Here is an 18,348-nt window from a genome sequence, read left to right as displayed (position 1 = left end):
AATGGAGATCTAATATTCTGAAGTGGGGAAGTCACTGAGGCTCTGACATCATGGTAAGTCTCATGTGAACAAACAGTGAATCACTGCAGGTGAGAGGAACACACCTTTAAGGAAATGGTGCATGTGAAAATACTGCCCTCTGCCCCTCAAGGAGTAGAGTCTAAACTGACTGCCTCTATCCCCTCTTCAGACTGTTAGCCCTTTGAGATAAGCCAATCATAAAACAGAGTTCTAACATAAGATTATTAGAACTCAACTTTATTGTTATAGAGAATAACAACACTATTTTGCAATGTTATGGAATATTCCTCTACTCCCTCTCATACCAAACAGAATAAAGGCAGAATTCTCTCTCTCTCTCTTTTTCCTCATATTTTTTCTTTTCTCAAGACTGAGACAATCTGCTCAACATTTCTTGCACTCTTTCCTTGATGTTATCTCTATGTTCCTTTATACAGCCCTATCTTCAGGAAACCTGAAAATCCGAAGTTTTTCTTTTTGTACCACTGTCCAAAAATGCACGTAGTTAACTGACAGTAGTAGTTCCTTGGGATTAAGATAGATTGCATTACAAACTTGGAAGATCTGTGTTCAGGAATTGCTCAATTCAATTTTCAGACATATAATTGTAGCTATTTGAACCTGGATGCATTGTTGCACCCTGGGTTAGGATGTTTTGTCATTTCAGGAAGGGGCATGGGTGTTCCTCCCTCGTGTCCATTAGTGTGATGAATCAAGCCCTCCAAGGCCAGAATGAATCACCTATTCATTGTGCATCTTACTTTATGTTTCATTTGGATAGCACTGGAAAAAACCAGGAATTTACAGAGCAACCCTTTTCATCATGGTGCCATTACAACATTGATCTCATTTGCTCTGTAGTCTTGGAATGGGGGGAAGAAATGGGGAATTACCTCAACACTGGGCTTAATTTCTGGAACACTCCTCCTCCACGGGACTCCTCCCCAGCGTTCCCCAGTTTTGGCTAAGACGAGAGAATAAACATCCTCGCCCTCAACGCCCTAACAATTCGTTGGCTGAAACAGGACCCCACCAGACGGATGCTCTTCACAGCTGGATGCTGGATGCTCTTCACAGCTCAAAGAGAACAGGCATATCAGGTAAGTACCAACGCCCTTTCTCCCATGAGCTGTTTAGAGCATCCAGTAGTGGGACATACCAAAGCTTGGCCTGTCCTATGGGAGGGACTCCGTCTGTCTTGGAATCTCCTCCTGGTACCTGTTGCAGAACTCTTCTGCCAAAGGAGGCCTCAGCGGATGCAAACACATCTATTTTATAATGCCTAATGAAGGGTGATGGAGAGGCCCAAGTTGCGGCTTGACAAATTTCAGTTATTGGTGCCTGCGTGGCCCATGCTGCCGATGTTGTGGTGCTCCTTGTTGAATGAGCTGTTATGCCCCTGGGCACCTGTAGTGATTCGAGTCTGATACGTTTTCGCTATCGCAGCCCGTAGCCAACGGCCTATTGTGGAAGATGAGACCTTGCACCCCTGAGTGTTTGGCTGAAACGACACAAATAAAGCTTCCGTTTTTCTGAAAGTTGCTGTGCAGTGAATATATATTCGCAATGCTCGCCTCACATCAAGCCGATGCCATTGTAGTTCCAACCCTTGAGATGGCTTGGGAAAAAGTTAGGAAGTATCAGCTCTTGTGCCCTGTGAAAGACCTAATTAATTTTGGGTATAAACATAGGATCAGGATGAAGGACCACCCGGTCAGAATGGAAGATACAAAGATCTTATCTGATCGACAAAGCTGCCAGTTCCGAAATACGACGAGCGGAAGTGATCGCTACAAGGAAAACTACTTTATACGTCAGAAATTGGAGACTTGACAATTTCAAGGGTTCGAAAGGGTACTTAGTGAGTGCAACGAGGACCTTGTTAAGGTCCCAAGTGGGATAACAGTGAACCGCTGGCAGGTATAAATTTGTGGCTCCTCGAAGGAAACTCCATATGGGTGATGAGAAAGAGACAGTAGACCCTCACAAGTGACAACCAATGCCAAGGCCGCCACCTGTCTTTTCAACGTATTAGGTGATAATCCCTTGTCAAGACCCTCTTGTAGAAACTCTAGGATTTGAGCCACTGATGGAGAGATGGGATCAGTTTGAGACTTAGTACACCATTTTCAGAAACTGATCCATGCGGCATTGTAAATGCGGGTTGTTGAGGGGCGTCTGGCAGCTTGGATGGTGGCAATAACTTTTCGCTCTTCAGACATCTCTGCTCAACCTCCAGATGGTCAGGTGCAACCATTGAGGGTCCGGATGTTGAAGGGGTTCCTGGGTTAGCAAAACCCTGTCCGGAGGAATTCTCCATGGTGTTGATAAGGATAGACTGCGGAGGTCTGCAAACCACAGCCATCTGGGCCAGTAAGGAGCTATTAGCAGCAGCTCTGCCCTCTCGTCCAGCAGCTTCTGGATGACCTTGGGGATCAGTGGAAGTGGTGGGTATGCATACAGAAGACCCTGGGGCCAACGGCAGCAGAGCACGTTGAAGTTCTCCACTCCTTGCGAGGGGTACCTGGAAATGAATCTGGGGAGCTGAAAGTTGAGGGGGGAAGCGAACAAGTCTACCACCGGCTGTCTGAATCTCCTGACCACCTCTTGAAACAGGGTCAGATGGAGGCGCCACTCCGATTGATCGATCATGGCCCTGCTTAGCCAGTCTGTCTGTGTATTCAACAGGCCTGAGATATGCTCTACTCTGATGGAAAGCAGGTTGTTCTCCACCCAACGACACAAGCGCTCCGCTTCCCGCATAAGGTGTTTCAACTGCGTGCCCCCCTGCTTGTTTATGTGAGCTTTTGCTGTTAAGTTGTTGGTCAATATTAGTATGTGATGATTGTGTACCTGTGGAAGGAAGCTGCAGAGAGCCAGGTGTACTGCTCGAAGCTCCAGCCAGTTTATGCTGCACGACTGTTCTATGGAGGACCAGCGGCCTTGGGCTGTGAGCGATTGAAAGTGAGCTCCTCATCCAAACAGGCTGGCATCGGCGGTGATGGTAAGTCTGTGGGGATCTTTGAAGAGACAACCTCTGTTGATGACTGGTCTGGTCCACCAGTGTAGAGATATGAGGACCTTTGATGGTACCTTGACCTTGTATTTGGACTCCTGCCAATGGGAGTCGGGTCCAGGAAGTTATCTTGGATGCCAGAAAGACCTGTTTCCTGCTCCTCGAAAGGATCTCTTGGATTGGCCACCCCTTCTGTTCCTATCCCCGAAGTTGGACCTCTGTGGCTGCTGCCCTGGTCTGAATGATGGGGATCTCTGGTATCTGGGTGAGAAGGGTCCCTGGTAAAAGGGCCGAAAGGATCCCCTCCGAATGGACTGAGGGTTTCTAAAATCTGACTTCCGAAAAAGGGAAGGTAGAATTTTCTTTTTGTTTCAGGTTTCGATTAGCAGCAGGTCGAGGGCAGGGCCAAGCAGTCTGTCTCCCACAATAGGAGATGAAGCCAGCTTGCATTTGTGCTTAATGTTTGCTTGCCAATGTTTTAACCATAGTAAGCATCGCACTGTGATATGTGAAGTAATGGCCCTGGCTGAAAACTTGACCGTATGATAAGTTGTGTCAGCTGAGAATTCAGCAGCTGCTATAAGTTTTGCAATATCTTGGTGCGCTCTAATGTTGGAATTAGGGACATGCTCCCATAAGAGGCGGAGCCACCTGAGAGAAGAACGGGTAAAGGAGGCGGCTGTGGCTGCTCTGATGGCCCATACATCAGACTGATGAGCCCTGCATAGGGCTAGCTCGGCCTGTTTTTCCTCCGGCTTTAATGCCTCCAGCACTTCACTGGGAATGAAGGACGAGGACACTAATCCCACTATAGGTTCGTCTACCTCGGGAGTATTCAACAATTTTGAGAAATCAGGGGCCAAATTAAAATATTTCCTGTCATATCCTGTGGGGGCCAGGTACACCGCTGCAGACACCCACTGTTTCTGTACCAGGTCTGAAAACATGTAAGGAACTGGAATCACATCTGCCTCGACTACTGGTTGGTTGAAAATTAGATCTTCTGGTCCCTCTTCTGAAGGAGTTGGAGTGGTAGAAGGGGTCAACTTGTTCAGCCGCGCAATTTTTTTTGCCTTAAACAAAAGTGATCTGAATAGTTGTGGGTGGAATAAGCCTGTAAATACAGGTTGATCAGGAACAAGGCCCTCATCCTCAGACATTCCCCTTTCTAAGGGGCCCGCTTCCAACCTGTATTGATCCTGATTCAATCTGTTCCATTTAATCAATTTGATCCACTTCTTCCTCCTCCTCCTCCGTCAGCCCTTGGAGGGGCATTTCCCTCTGTACCTGGGTATAGTGTTGCTCCGACCTGGTCAACGACCTTAGTGATTGAGAATCATAATCAGCAATTACAGGATATTCCCTGGTCAGAACTGCATGTTGAAGACCTGCTGAGATTCCCTGGAGGATTGCCAGCTCCATCCAGGCCTTCATCCTCTCTGGAACTTCCTCTGGAAGAATGTCGTCCTGTCAAAGATGGGCAGCCGTTGGAGTGAATGTAGCTTCAGCAGCCCTTTGCATGGTCAGTGTTCCAGGTAACTGGGCCTGTTGGCTCTGGGGAGCCAAGCTGCGCATGGATGAGAGGGAGAGATCTAGGGGAGGAAGAGGGTGGGAAGAGGTAGATGGACCTGGACTGGGGGGCGGAAAGTCCTGTGAGGCCCTGTGCGCCTCCCATGTGCACTTATCTATCTGCTTTTCTAATGCTTTATAGCACCTGTTGGCATCCTTTTCTGAAGCTTTAGAATTCGCTTTAGTCTGCTTAGGTTTGTGCTGAGATTTAGCTTTGACCTTTGAGGTTGAGGTCTGAGAGTTACTACCGCCTGCATTTCGATTGAAGGAATTACAGTATGCTCATTATTCAATGCAATACTGTGAAGGCAGTTGGCATGCCCAAGGGCCTGATCTAAGAACAGACCAGTTGCCCTGATGTTTTATTCATCCCCCACTTTTAATATCTATCTATAATGAGTCGTACCTCAGTAATATTTTGATATTAAATTATACCGAATAATAATAATAATAGTAATAATAATAATGACTATTATTATTTAATGATAATCACTAATATATAGCTATATATATATGGATATCAAATAAATAGCACACAGCTAAAATTACTGAAAATCCAAACAGCCAAATTGAGAATGCCTAAAGGCCCAAGTTAATGAAGGTAGAGGCCTTCAACAGCTTCCCTGCACAGGCGGACACAGGCCTAGGTGCTTCCTGTTGTACCGCTGGGTTGATTGGGCTGTGAGGGTTAAGCCAACAATTTAAATGTACAGATAGCCTCGAATATAGTAAGAACAAGATGAGGGTGTAATGATCCCAAGGGTTCCTAAAGAGAAAGTTCTGTTCGGGAAAGAAAGTACCTCACACAGCACGAAATGAAATACAATAAGCTCGGCCACGAGGTCTTTGTAAAAAAACAATGGCCTCCAGCCGTTAACCTTTTGGTGTGCTCCCCAGCAGCAAACTCCCACCACGTGGAGGAGTAGCCTCCAAGGGCTTCTCCTGTAAGGCTAAATGGCAAGGATGCCAGATGTTAAAGAGCCAACATCGGGAGATCGTAATGCGATTTGGAGGCTAAAGAGTCCTAAAGATAAACTGGTCAATTTTCAAACCTGCTAATAAGAAACAAATTTTCTTGTTTCGGCCAAGGAAGAATCACAAGCACTGCCTATCCTGAACAAGGCTGAGCCAAAACTGGGGAACGCTGGGGAGGAGTCCCATGGAGGAGGAAGAGCGTTCCAGAAATTAAGCCCAGCCTACACATGCAGAGACTGAAGCACCTCCCACTACTGGATGCTCTGAACAGCTCATGGGAGAAAAGCCCTTTCTCTGTCAATGAAGGCTTCCTGTTGTGGAATCCACTTGGTTCATGCCAGGATGTCCCTATGTTCTTAGTCAGGTTTCTGTCAGCAGTAAACTATTGCTTTGGAATTGTTAACTGCTTTTCTGATAATGAGCAACTACACTAATAATTCCATGCTTGCGTGGTGAAAGGATTTGCTGATGACATCACCTGGGGGACATCCAGTTTGGGGTTCCTTTCATGTCTGTGAAGTTGCCCACCAAAGTGGTACCCATTTATCTACTCAAGGTTACCCACTTTCAAATTTCTGGGTTGGGAGGAGCTGGAGCGTGTGATAGGAGCTCATCCCACCCTGCAGCAGCAATGTGTCTCAAATGCGAGTGTACCGATTGTCAGCCCAGCCCATGCTCCTTGTGGGTGACTATGAACACTAGATAAATGTAAAACATTGAACCCAGACCACCTATATTCTTAAACCGCTCACAACCACCACCATTCTCTTGATGAACCCTCTTAGATTGTAATGCGACCTCTATGAACTGAAACTAATAATTCCTGGTGACCTTTGTTAGGTTATTCTGATTTGGATATTTAAGTAGGTTTCTGACAAATTCCTGAAGCTACAACATTGTCCAACAGGATTAGCTTCTACCATTAACTTACAATGCTTTCAGAAAATATTCAGAACACTCCCCTTCCCTTTTGTCAATGTTGTTATGCTGCAGCCTGATTTTACATTTGTTGAAATTCATTTTTTCTCATTAATCTACACTCAGAATTTTAGAAATGTCTTTGTATCCTTGCTTGGTACCAAAAGCAATCTGATTTTCTTTCTTCCAAAGAAGAATAATGAGGTTACATTTTGATGGTGGTCTACTTCCCAATTCTGAAGAATTAATCATGCCACCAGTTCCAAAGTGACAGATTTGGAAGCAAACAGGAGGTTCTTAGCTATATCTACTACAAATTCTGTTGTTTTGGCATGTTTCTTGATATCATCTCTTGGGAGCTAATTGTCAACCAAAACTTTTGGGAGGAGATAATTTGAACATACCAATGGGACTCCGGAAAAAATAGCAGCATTCTTGATTTCTCCTCTGCTCAATGGCCAGAGCACTTCTAATCTTTCTTGAACTACCAATTGTAAAAGTTAAGGGTATCTCTGGATAGGTATCACTAGCTATTCCATAGTTCCATAGGTAGAAGATACAATTTACTTTCCACTAAAGATGCCCTAGGCCATTTTCTACTCTCCCTTGGCTATTTAGTAAACGGAGTATAAGAACTGAGCTCTGAGATACATAATCATAGTAAAGAAAGCTTCCTGTTGCCCCTTGGGATTCTGGAGACACAATGGTTGTTGGACGTGTTCATTAACTCTAAGTGGAGTGTTTCACCTAGGCTGAAATTCACTTATACGGAACTAATTTATAGTCTTGCTTTCAATTATCTCCCCTACCCCCATTCTCTTCGATAAGTAGCTATCTTGCCTGTTCAATAACCGTCTTTATTCTGATATACTTAGACGATCATACATTTGGTGTTTTATATTCAGCAATTCTGTCTTCAACTTTATACAGATCCCCTTATAATTAACATTATTTCTCCAGATTAAAACTCTTTATATCTTCAACTCAGGTTTTTATAGCCACATCAAGTGTCTTCTGAATGTAATACCAGTTAAAAAAAGATCCATATATTTTAATTATGGTTCATTTAAATAAACTCTTAAGTTTACTACATATATCTTCACTCACCATATTTTAGATATTAAAACACTTCAAAGGAATTTTTGAAATATTGATCTGGAACACAGCTTCTAAAAATACATTATGGTGTTTTGAACAACTTTCAACTTAACATTCATTTTGACTATGGTGGCATTTTCCAATAATTTCCCAGCAAAAATATCTTGTCACTATTAAAACTAAACAAATGCTTTTCCTTTAGTTTGTCCAAAGGCAAAAACAGTATTTATAAATTGTTTTTTGTTCATGATATCAGTTTATATACATTGAGCCAGCCTGTGACATTTCTCTGCCATGTCATTGACTATTCATTTTCATATGCACTGCAGAGAGTTCTGGAAACAAATTATATGTTTCTTGTTCTGGAGTTTGACTACATTTCACATGATTGCCTTCCAAATTTATTATCCTACTTTAAGAAGTTTTGTCAAGAACAAACTTTCTCTTTTGGGGGGGAGTCAAGTGACTGGTTTGATAGATGAAAGGATTAATATAGATGTTATGTTTCTTGATCCTATTAAAGTATAAGGTTTTTCATGATAACAAGTTAGACAGTACAGTAATATAACACCAAAACATCATTCATAAATGGCTTAGCATTGTTTTGGAGGACAGTACTATAATACCCCAAGGATCTATACTCATCTCAGTGCTATTTAACATCTTTATAAATGACCTAGAGAATGGAATAGAAGGTAAGGTCATCAGACTTATATATAATAATATTTTAAGGAATAAAAGCACAACTTAAAATGATCTTGACAAGGTTGCTCATTGGATAAAATGCAATACTGTAGAGTGCTCAACTGTGAAAAATAAATGGTCCTGTATCTGAATAGAAAAAAAAAAACAAAACAGAACCACAGATTGAAAGGACCTGACTTGACAAGCAGTTTATGTGAGAAGGATTTAGGAAATCTATCATATCACTATCATGAACAAGCAGTGTGATGCAACAATGAAAAAAGCTAATACAGTCTTGGGCTTCATTAACAAAACTACTGGGTTCGGAACACGGGAGCAAGAAGTCTATTATACCTCATTATTACACCCAATTTTGGACACCACACTTAATGTATGGTGAGTGTTAAAATAATGGGGGAAACTGCCTAACCAGGGGTGGATTCTCCCTCATTGGAAGTTTTCAAATAAGTACAGGACATGTCAAGGTTGGTTTAGTGGATTCCTGCATTAAGTGATTGAACCAGATGTTTTACAAGAGCCATTTCTACCATTCTAAAGCAGGGGTCGCCAACCTTTTGGACCTCAGGGACCACCAAACTCATAATTTTAGATCCCGTGGACCAGAGACCCTGGGAAAATCCCCCAAAAAGTCTGCAGGAAAATTCCCCACCCTGTTTTCCTACCGATTGATCATTCTTTATTTGGGATCGCAAGATACCATCTCCAGCTCTGTTCTTATGGAGGGAGAGAGAGAGAGAGAGAGAGGGAGGGAGACTTTTGGTTTCATGCAAGGAAAGTAGCAGAAGCAGCAGAAGTCTTTCTTTCTCTTGCCCAAACTCTGCCAGAAACGAGTCTTTGTGAGACTTGTCGCACCGGCGCAGCCTCTTGGAGCAGGATGCATCGCAGGGTCCCAAAGACTCACTTCTGGTGGAGTTTGGGGAAGATAAAGACAGACTTTTGCTGCTTTCCTTGCGTGCAGCCAAAAGCAGAAGAGTGGAAAGAAGTAGCCTGGTGGCCAGGAGTGAGTGGGGCAAGTTCCCCCCCTCCGCCCTTTCCCCCTCCCCTCACTACTCGTGTTGTTCACAATGTAAGTCATGCAGGCCTTGTGTTCCCGTGGGTCATGTGGGCAGTACAGCCTTGTGTTCCCATGCAGCCTGGATTGCTTTGGGGGGTGCTTTGGGAGTGACATTTCTCTGTGGATCACCAAAATTTTCTCACGGACCACCAGTGGTCCCTGGCCCACTGGTTGGCAACCACTGTTCTAAAGGATATTTTTAATCCTTAGAACAGTGCCTTTCAATCTAAGACTAGAATTTACATGCCCTGAGAGAGATATGTTCTTCTCCCCCTTTTTCTATACCATTAAGGTTGTTTTACATTTTGTCTAAGAGGTAGGCTTGGTTTCTTCCTATATTGCACAGGTGTCAAACTTGCGACATCACGTTGTCATCATGTGACGTATCACAACTTTTCCCCTTTGCTAAACCTGGGGTGGGCATGGCCAGAGTGTGATGCATTCGGGCTGCAGGCCGCGAGTTTGATACCCCTGCTGTATTGCATAAAGAGGCACCCAAAACCCCACAGTGGAAATGTAGGCCATTCAGTAACACTAAATGCAGAATATAAAACTGAACAAGTTGTGACTTGAATGTTTTCAGTATGAATAATACAAATATGGCCCCAGCACTATTGAGTACAAAGTGCTTGCAGATACTGTCTGCCAAGAACCAATAATATACTAAACTATGATATGAAGAACAAAGCAGGCCTACTTATTGTTTCCATATGAAGTATTTTTCTAAAAAAAGATCACAAATACAAGATATTCTCCAAATGCATTACAACAGTAGAGCTATCTGCCAAGCCTTATGAAATGCTGTACATAATGGCTAACAGGTCTGATAAATGTAATGTTGAATAGCCACAGAGGTTATAAAAAGCTATTAAAACTTACAAATTCACTGTTAGCCTAAATCGCATGAACAATCTCTAACATGACCATGTGACACTATAGTAAATTTCTGTAACCTAATGTCATTGAGATGCACAGCATTAGAATGCCCATTATTCCTAAGTCAGAATTCAGGCCAATGGATGAGTTTCAAGAAAAACAATATATTTAACAGGAACCAGTTCTTCTAATCTAAACTGATTTATCAAACTGACTCTTACGCTGAACTGCTACTTGTGTTTTTCTTGTAGATCATTTATTTATAAATATCAGTTTGTAAGAATTCAAATGCAGACAAGTAACATGGCTGAGTGGTACCATAAACTTTCTGTCCCAAGTAGTTATCCTCATTTTTTATATAGATGTAGCACAATTAATCTTTTTTGTTTTCATGTGACCAGAGATGTCCATTTGGACTAAAGGGATGAAACTTTGTTGAATGCGTTATTAACTTTAACACAATAGGAAAATAAAATGCCACAATCTGGGATTGCAGACTGCAAAGTGGAATTGAAAGCCAAGGACAGTTCATATTTAATGCCAACTACTATACACGCTTCTGAGGTTACTAGGCAAGGTTTGACAACATTTACCTTGATCTATAAAATACAGTATTCTGAAGCAGGCATTTAATTACTAAAATTTCATCCTATGTTCCAACATTTGTTAGAGGAAACACACAGTCTCACATATCAGTTTAAAAGCAGGGAGGAACTGATGTTACAGCACATGATGGGAAATCAAAGATACATTTTTAGAATTAACAACATGCTCCAAGTGATTTAGTACTGAAGTACAGAAGGCTATGGCTTGTTTTGAAAGGAAATTGATTCTTTTTTAGTAAGCCCACATATGGGATGCTTTTTTAACCACATGCCAAATGTTTAGTACAGCTATGTGCTATTTCAACATGCTTTCTCCTAAGACTGAACATATATTCATATTTCAATTTATATTGATAACTAAGTTTGAAATAATTGCAGCTTTTCAATCCAAGCTCATTCCATTAGTTTCACAAATGAAGATTTAAGTCAACTGTACTGTAAACACTACATTCATGACAATAGTTGACAATTTGAAAATGTTATACCTGGTGTTGGACCAATAATAGCTCATTCACACATGTAAATAATCTCTCAATACTGCAGATCAAACAAGAAATAGTGGAATCACTTTAGTGTATTTGCATAATCCAAACTAAGCAATCAGATTTTAATACTGTCTGAATGTGGGAGGTAAAGAAGGCAGACTCTCCAGCTTGCTGGCCTGCTTCACCTGTCAGCAATAAAAAACTTCAAAGAGGAAAGGAGATGTATCCCAACATATGCAAATCAACTGAATATTTGTATCTTATCATACAATCAAAACTCACTGACTGGATAAAAACTGAAATGCCTCATGCATCTTAGACTGTATAGAAAACTTCCATGTTTTCCAACTCTTCGATTCCAAAAATATTTCATGAATATTTTCCAAAATGTAGAAAATGATAGAAAACATAGGAAACACAGAAAATTATAATCACTTAAGTTGTATGGATACTAATTTTATTTTAAAGATTCACCTGTTCAACAATATCTTTATATAGAACTAAGAGTCTTGGTCTGAACACATTTTATATTGATGCTTATACCATAATCCTAAAAACCATAGCTTATAAAATCAACATTAAGAATATTCACAAAATGAAAGGTCTTTTTTTTAATATATCAATTACCATAAGTTCCTTATCAGCATATGTTTATGCTACTGAATTAGATCTTGAGTTCCAGATGTTGATCGTTGAGATCTAACACATCACTCTGAACTGTGTTTGAGTATTAATGTATTCAGTTATTCAAAATAGTAGCAAATGTTTCATTTCCCTATTTGGGAAAATAGCAAACAACTTTACTATTTCCTGAACAAACACTTTTTCATTTAGTGTTCTTTTCCACTCCCACACTCCAAAAGCAAGAACAAAATTAATATAAGTGATCAAATAGCGATTACTTTAAAATGCTTGGACTATCCGAACCCTGTCTAATGCAGTCTTCCCAATCTGTTTCTCCCCATAGGTCTTGAAATTTTGATTTCTAGGGTTCCATCCTCCTGGCCAGCAAAGGTATAGAAGGCAACGGAACATGAAAAGTCCTAGCTTGCCTCTATCAAGCTGTCAGAAAAGATAGGTGAAGTTTAAGTAACTCACAAATTCAGTGACAGTTCAGAATATTGTGACATGGGTATTGAGACTGAATATAGAAGGCAACTTATCTAATGAAATATAAGATAAGACAAGTGAATCAAAAGAAAGTGTGTGAGCTTTCTTCCCTTACAGATATTACTTTTCAGCATTTAATGTTACTTGTCACATCAATACTTCGTTATCATTTCTGTTTTGGGAGGTATTTGTGCATTTAGAAACTGTGGAATAGGCATGTTAGAAATCAGCTAGGTGAATTCCTGATGTTCCTCAAAACAGAGTAATTACTATGCTGGTCATTGACCAAAATAAAGGAATGTGTGTAAACATTATGGCTTCAAGTACCAGGCAACTAGTGCTATTTTTAGTGTTGACAAACACAAATGATCTAGTGTGGGAATATATGCATTTCCAGGATAAAATGATTGGCTTTTGTTTTTCAACATGCAGTAGTGAAACATAAGGAGCAGAAATCAGAGCATTCAAGGGCAATTATATATACGGTATTAATTAGCTAGGCAAGCTAAATATTGTAGAATAAAAACTACCAATAAAACATATCAGGAGTCTAGATATTACTGGTGAAACATAAGCTGATGTTATATAGTGAGCCTGTAACACTGATTAAAGAAAATTGAGAATTCCCTCCATTCAAGATAAACAATGTGTAGGTTTCATAGCAAAAATAAGGAATGGCTTGCACATATCCTTTTCTGGGTGTGTTTTCAACTTCCCATTCTAGTCCAAAGCCCTTGAATTTTCTGGTGATCTCCCATTCAACACTAACCAGGCCTGATTTTGTTTAACTCTTGGTTTTAAAGCAGGCCAGATACTACTGTCTGATTGGGACATCACTGGTTGTATAATATAATTCACCTTTTAACTCCTCAAGCAATATGAATAACTATGATAAATAACTAAGTTTATTAAAGAACAAAACAAGTTTTAAATAAAGCAATGGTAAATTTGCCAAATGTTTCCTTTACCAAAGCCTCTGAATATTGCTCTTTTCTTTTCCTTTTCCTTATTTTGATATTGAATGAATCATCCAAAAGTTGCATTAAAAAATCAATATTGAAGGCCATTTATACTTTGTTATAGCATTTTTGTAGGTCTTGTAATCCTACATTAAATGGACAATTTATGAAATCAAACTGACTTCACTGAAATTTTGGCACCTTAACTGGATAATATTTAATAAAATGTAACTATTAACACTTATAATATAGAAGCAGCCATGGTGGCACAGTGGTTAGAATGCAGTATTGCAGGTTAAGTATGCCCACTGCTGGGAGTTCAGTTGAGATGGGGCTCAAGGTTGACTCAGCCTTCCATCCTTCCAAGGTTGGTAAAATGAGGACCCAGATTGTTGGGGGCAACATGCTGACTCTGTAAACTGCTCAGAGAGAGCTGGTAAAGCACTGTGAAGCGGTATATAAGTCTAAGTGCTATTGGTATTATAGATACAGTAGAATTTTTAAGTAGTGAACTAAAAACATATGATCAACATAAGCAGATGTTATGGATTAACATAGGGCTGTATTTATTTGCATTATAATATGATAAATATGCATACTTTTGTTTAGGAAACATCTTTAGACAAATCTGATCTATATTCTTGAAAAGATAGTCCCACAAAACATACAGAAAGTCCTTTTGCAGATTTACTGAAAAAACGTAATTTTATATGCATTGCAACAGAATCAGTATTATAATTCTTGCACACTTTGCTTTATATGTAGATTGGGGAAAACAATGGGAAGTAATGTTTGTTTTAGCACAGCAAGTTGAATAACTAATATCTTCTTATGCATATTGTTAATCTAGTATGTGGGATCTTCTAAGGTTTGCATACAATCAAGAAATCCTATGTTTACATGCCAATTTAAAACTTTGTGGTCAATGTTATCAACTGTTTTGATGACATTTATTTATACAATTTATATGGCTGCCACAGTCATGAAATGTAACTCTGTGTAGCTAACAGGAATCAAAACAAGACTAAAACTGATGCTCGTTTTTCTTTTCTGCTGGGTAAAGATTTCTGTTGCTGAAATAAATTCCTGGAAATATAATCCCTATGTTATACCCAGCTTTGATCAATCAAATGGAACACATTTCCTTATTTATATAACTAGCATTCAGTACATGGATTACAAGAGAATCCTGCATCATATGATCTACACTCTTAGTCTGCCAATACTGCAACCAATTTCAACCTTACTGAGCTTAAAATGCTAGTGTTTTCACAACAAATGCTCTAATTCAAACATGGTTCCCTATGCAGTCTCCAGTCATGTTTCTAGTTCCTTAAGACCAATGAATACAATCAGAATTCTTCTAAATTTAAGCCAAACATGAAAGGGAAAAGATGTAGAATTATGTTATCAGTGCTAGGCTTCCAGTGATAATGTGTATTTTAAGAAATTCTTATATGAAAAGGGTAGGTCCTGCAGCTAAGCAGTATCATTGTATTTTCTGTGTGTAAATATTATGACTAAAGAAAATATTCCTTTTTCAGTCTGGATTGAAAAGCAATGCACAGTAATAGCGAAAAACACACTGAAATTTCTAAGTTGTTTTTTTTTATGGTCTTCACTTAAAACCACCAGTATTCAGATACCTTGAAATGCCAAATTAATTGCAGAATCTAATTTACTAACAGACTGATTTCAAAAGTCACTAATTTAACCACCCCAAAGAAAACATGTAAGTTACTTCTGCTAGGAAATAATTTAACCAAAGTTATTACCAAAATAACTGAAGTAAGAAGTTAACCTTAAAATGTCAATATTTTCTTCATATTCCTTAATTTAAAATATTAGGAGCTACTTAAAACCCAGGCTGCATTACTTTAACCACTACTTTTAAAATAAAACAAATTTTAGAGAAATATTTTTAGCATTAGCTTTCAAGTGAGCAGAGAAATATTAATATGAAATGAGATTATGACATCTCAAGTATCCATAAATTACAACAAGATCTTTGGAGAGAGCAAGTCAGCCAAATGTAACACATAACAAATACAAAGCAAGACTTAAAGCAGCAGCACAGAATACATTGTGTTTATGTTTATGAGATGCAAATTAAAGTTAGAGAAACAGATTTCTTGCTCCTTCCTTCCTGTAGAAATTCAACATAAACATTAAGCTAAACCTATTACTGCACAACTCAGAAAATTGTTGGTAGGAAACTGAGAAAATTACTACAGTGTCACAAAGATTGCAAAAAGTAACCAGCTAAACCAGCAGCCAAGACAAAACAGGCTGTCTGTAAACAATACACTTCATTGGAAAGTATACCATTACATGAATCTACTCGTGGAAATTCTCTATGCTTTACAATGAATAACTGCAGATTTTTAAAACCCAAACAACACAAAATTAAGACATAATTTTGGCAGTTACCATCCTCAAAGGTATTCTTTAAGGAAAAGTTGGTCTCTTTGGAGGCTGAAATGATTTAATACTGAAAGTAAAAAAAAAGACCCTCAACCTCAATCTTCCATTTAAAAAAAGGCAGAAAAAACTAATCATTACTAATATTGCCTGCAGTAATTTAGCCATTTGAAGCTGAACGCTTTTGAGAAAATTAGCTAAATTAGAAAAATAGAGATTTCTTACAAACCCAGATTAGGAATATTCTACGGAATATAAAGGGCAGTGAAAATAAAAATCACAAAACAAAAGGACAAAGATCACATTATTTGAAAAATGTATTTCTTTGTGAATGGTTCAAAAGGACGGTGGAAAAGATTAACCAGAATGCCGAAGAAAATCAAGCTGTTGTTATACATCAGCACAAAGGAGTCGGATTCCTTTGTTTTACCCCTTTTAGCATCAGTTAACGTTTCGGCCTGCTCGCTTACCTCGGGCAAATTAGGGAACGTATTCAGAGAGTTTCAAAGAAGCACGTATCTTTCATGACCTTTCACACGTTGCTAAGGCACCAAAAAGAAAGAAAGAAAGATTTCCCAGCCGAAAGGCTCCCTGACAAAGCCTTCCCAGACCATACACACACACAAACACACAAGCCTTTTTTTTTTTTTGGGGGGTGGGGGTGGCTAAAGGAAGATGAAGACAGGATGTGGAAATATCCACCTCGAGACGCCTGAGCAATTTCCTTTTTTGAGAAAGAGGACAAAGAACATGCAAACGCAAAGCCTACAACAGAAACACAACATGAGGCGAAAAACAAACGCGCGCGCGAGTGTGTGTGTGTGTGTGTGTGTGTGTGTGAAGGGGGGTTGTTGGACAAGGAAGGAGCAACGGCGGCGGCGGGGGGCGAATTCTTCCTGCTCTAAAATTTCCTCTCGCTTCCCCCTCCCCAGCTATTTCCACCCACCCCCATCTTCAGCCTCCCCCCCCCACCAGTCAAACCGATATATTCTTACCTTGTACGGACTGAGAGCCGGGATAGTGACCCGGTATGAACTGGTGGCGTCCCTCTGTTCTCCCCCTTCCTCCTCTGCTATAGCAGGTAGACAAGACCCCGCCGCTGCTCCTCGCAGAACGGCAAAGGAAGAACCAAAAAAAAGGAGGGGGGGCTGTAATAAATCAATCACCTCCAGGAAAAACAAACCCTCACCCAAAATGCCAGGCAGGCAGGGCGGGAGAGCGATTCCGCAGCGGAGCTTTCAAGTAATCCTGCCAGCGCCGCCGTCGCCGCCGCGCGCCTGCAAACCCGGGAACGGGATGTGGTGAGGGGTTGGGGGGGGACACGCAAGGGAACAAAGTAGCCCGTCTCCTTTGTGGCTGGGAACGAGGCGGAAGGAGCGCAATTCCCCGACCAACCAACCTCGACTCTAGAACTAGCCCGCTGGGTCAGCTGTAGCTCCGCCACCACATATACATAAAAGGGGGCGGGGGGGGTATGGTGACCTCTTAAAAACGCACCGCCCTCTGAAGGAGTCTGGGAAGTGTAGTTCTTCGGGCTGGATAGAGGCGCCAAGCGCGAACGGTTATTAACGCCGGCGTGGCGGGCGCCTTTAAAACGTGAACGTTGCGATTGTGTTAAAACGAACTGGCTTGGCTCAGATGCTAGTATAAACTAAAGCAAAGGGGAGGCAACGTTTTGCTTCACAAGATGCTAGTATAAACTAAAGCAAACGAGCTGGCTTGGCTCAGATGCTAGTATAAACTAAAGCAAAGGGGAGGCAACATTTTGCTTCACAAGGCGATTCAACTGCAAAATATTAATTATAAGGCTCACAAAACCTTTGGGTGCAACGAAGCGAAATGCTGAATGTGCAGCATCGTTCCTCCACCCATGATTTAACTTTTTTTTTTTTCAGGGATGGTTGTTCAAAGAGAGTTTGCGGTACAGGTAGTCCTTGACTTACAACAGTTCATTTAGTTACAGCAGCCCTGAAAAAAGTGACTTACGACCGTTTCTCACAGTTATGACCTTTGCAGCATCCCCATGCTCATGTGATTTATATTCGAATCAGTGGTGGGATTCAAAAAATTTTACTATCCTGGTTTTGTGGGCGTGGTGTGGCTTGGTGGACGTGGCAGGGGAAGGATACTGCAAAATCCCCATTCCCTCCCCACCCCGCTAACCTGCTTTCCAGCTCTGTTCTCCTGTGCAGGGCAACCAAAGAAGACCCAGCCTATCATCTGGGACTTGGGAGGCAGAGAATAGATGGGGGCGGGGCCAGTCAGAGGTGGCATTTGCCGGTTCTCTGAACTACTCAAAATTTCCGCTACCGGTTCTCTAGAACTGGTCAGAACCTGTTGAATACCACCTGTCATGCCCTTGGTAGAGTCGGACTCTGAGGGAGAGGAGGAACAGCCGACAGGGAGTGGAGGTGTGGCTCCAGAGGTTGTAGAGGAGGCTGGGGAAGGGCAGAGGTCAGCTGGGCAGTCAGAGGAAGAACCAGGCCCATCCCTTCTGCATCCTAGGACATGCAGGAAGAGAGAACAGAGAAGGCAA

At 40.9% G+C, this 18,348-nt stretch overlaps 1 protein-coding gene across 1 annotated transcript in view; it reads right to left on the bottom strand.

The window, feature by feature from the left end:
- Nucleotides 1-17,267, bottom strand: part of PELI1 (pellino E3 ubiquitin protein ligase 1) — a 68,713-nt gene extending 51,446 nt beyond the window's left edge. The window contains exon 1 of the mRNA XM_026668442.2: nucleotides 16,808-17,267. The gene's annotated coding sequence lies outside the window, so the exon portion shown is untranslated. The remainder of the gene's footprint in view (nucleotides 1-16,807) is intronic.
- Between the last annotated feature and the right edge of the window lie 1,081 nt (nucleotides 17,268-18,348).

This window comes from Notechis scutatus, chromosome 1 (assembly GCF_049901735.1).
Source record: "Notechis scutatus isolate UNSWTSFEM ecotype Mainland chromosome 1, rNotScu1.2, whole genome shotgun sequence".
Classification (NCBI taxonomy): Eukaryota; Metazoa; Chordata; class Lepidosauria; order Squamata; family Elapidae; genus Notechis; species Notechis scutatus.
Note: the sequence above shows the minus strand (reverse complement) of the source record. Positions and strands in the feature narration are given on the sequence as shown.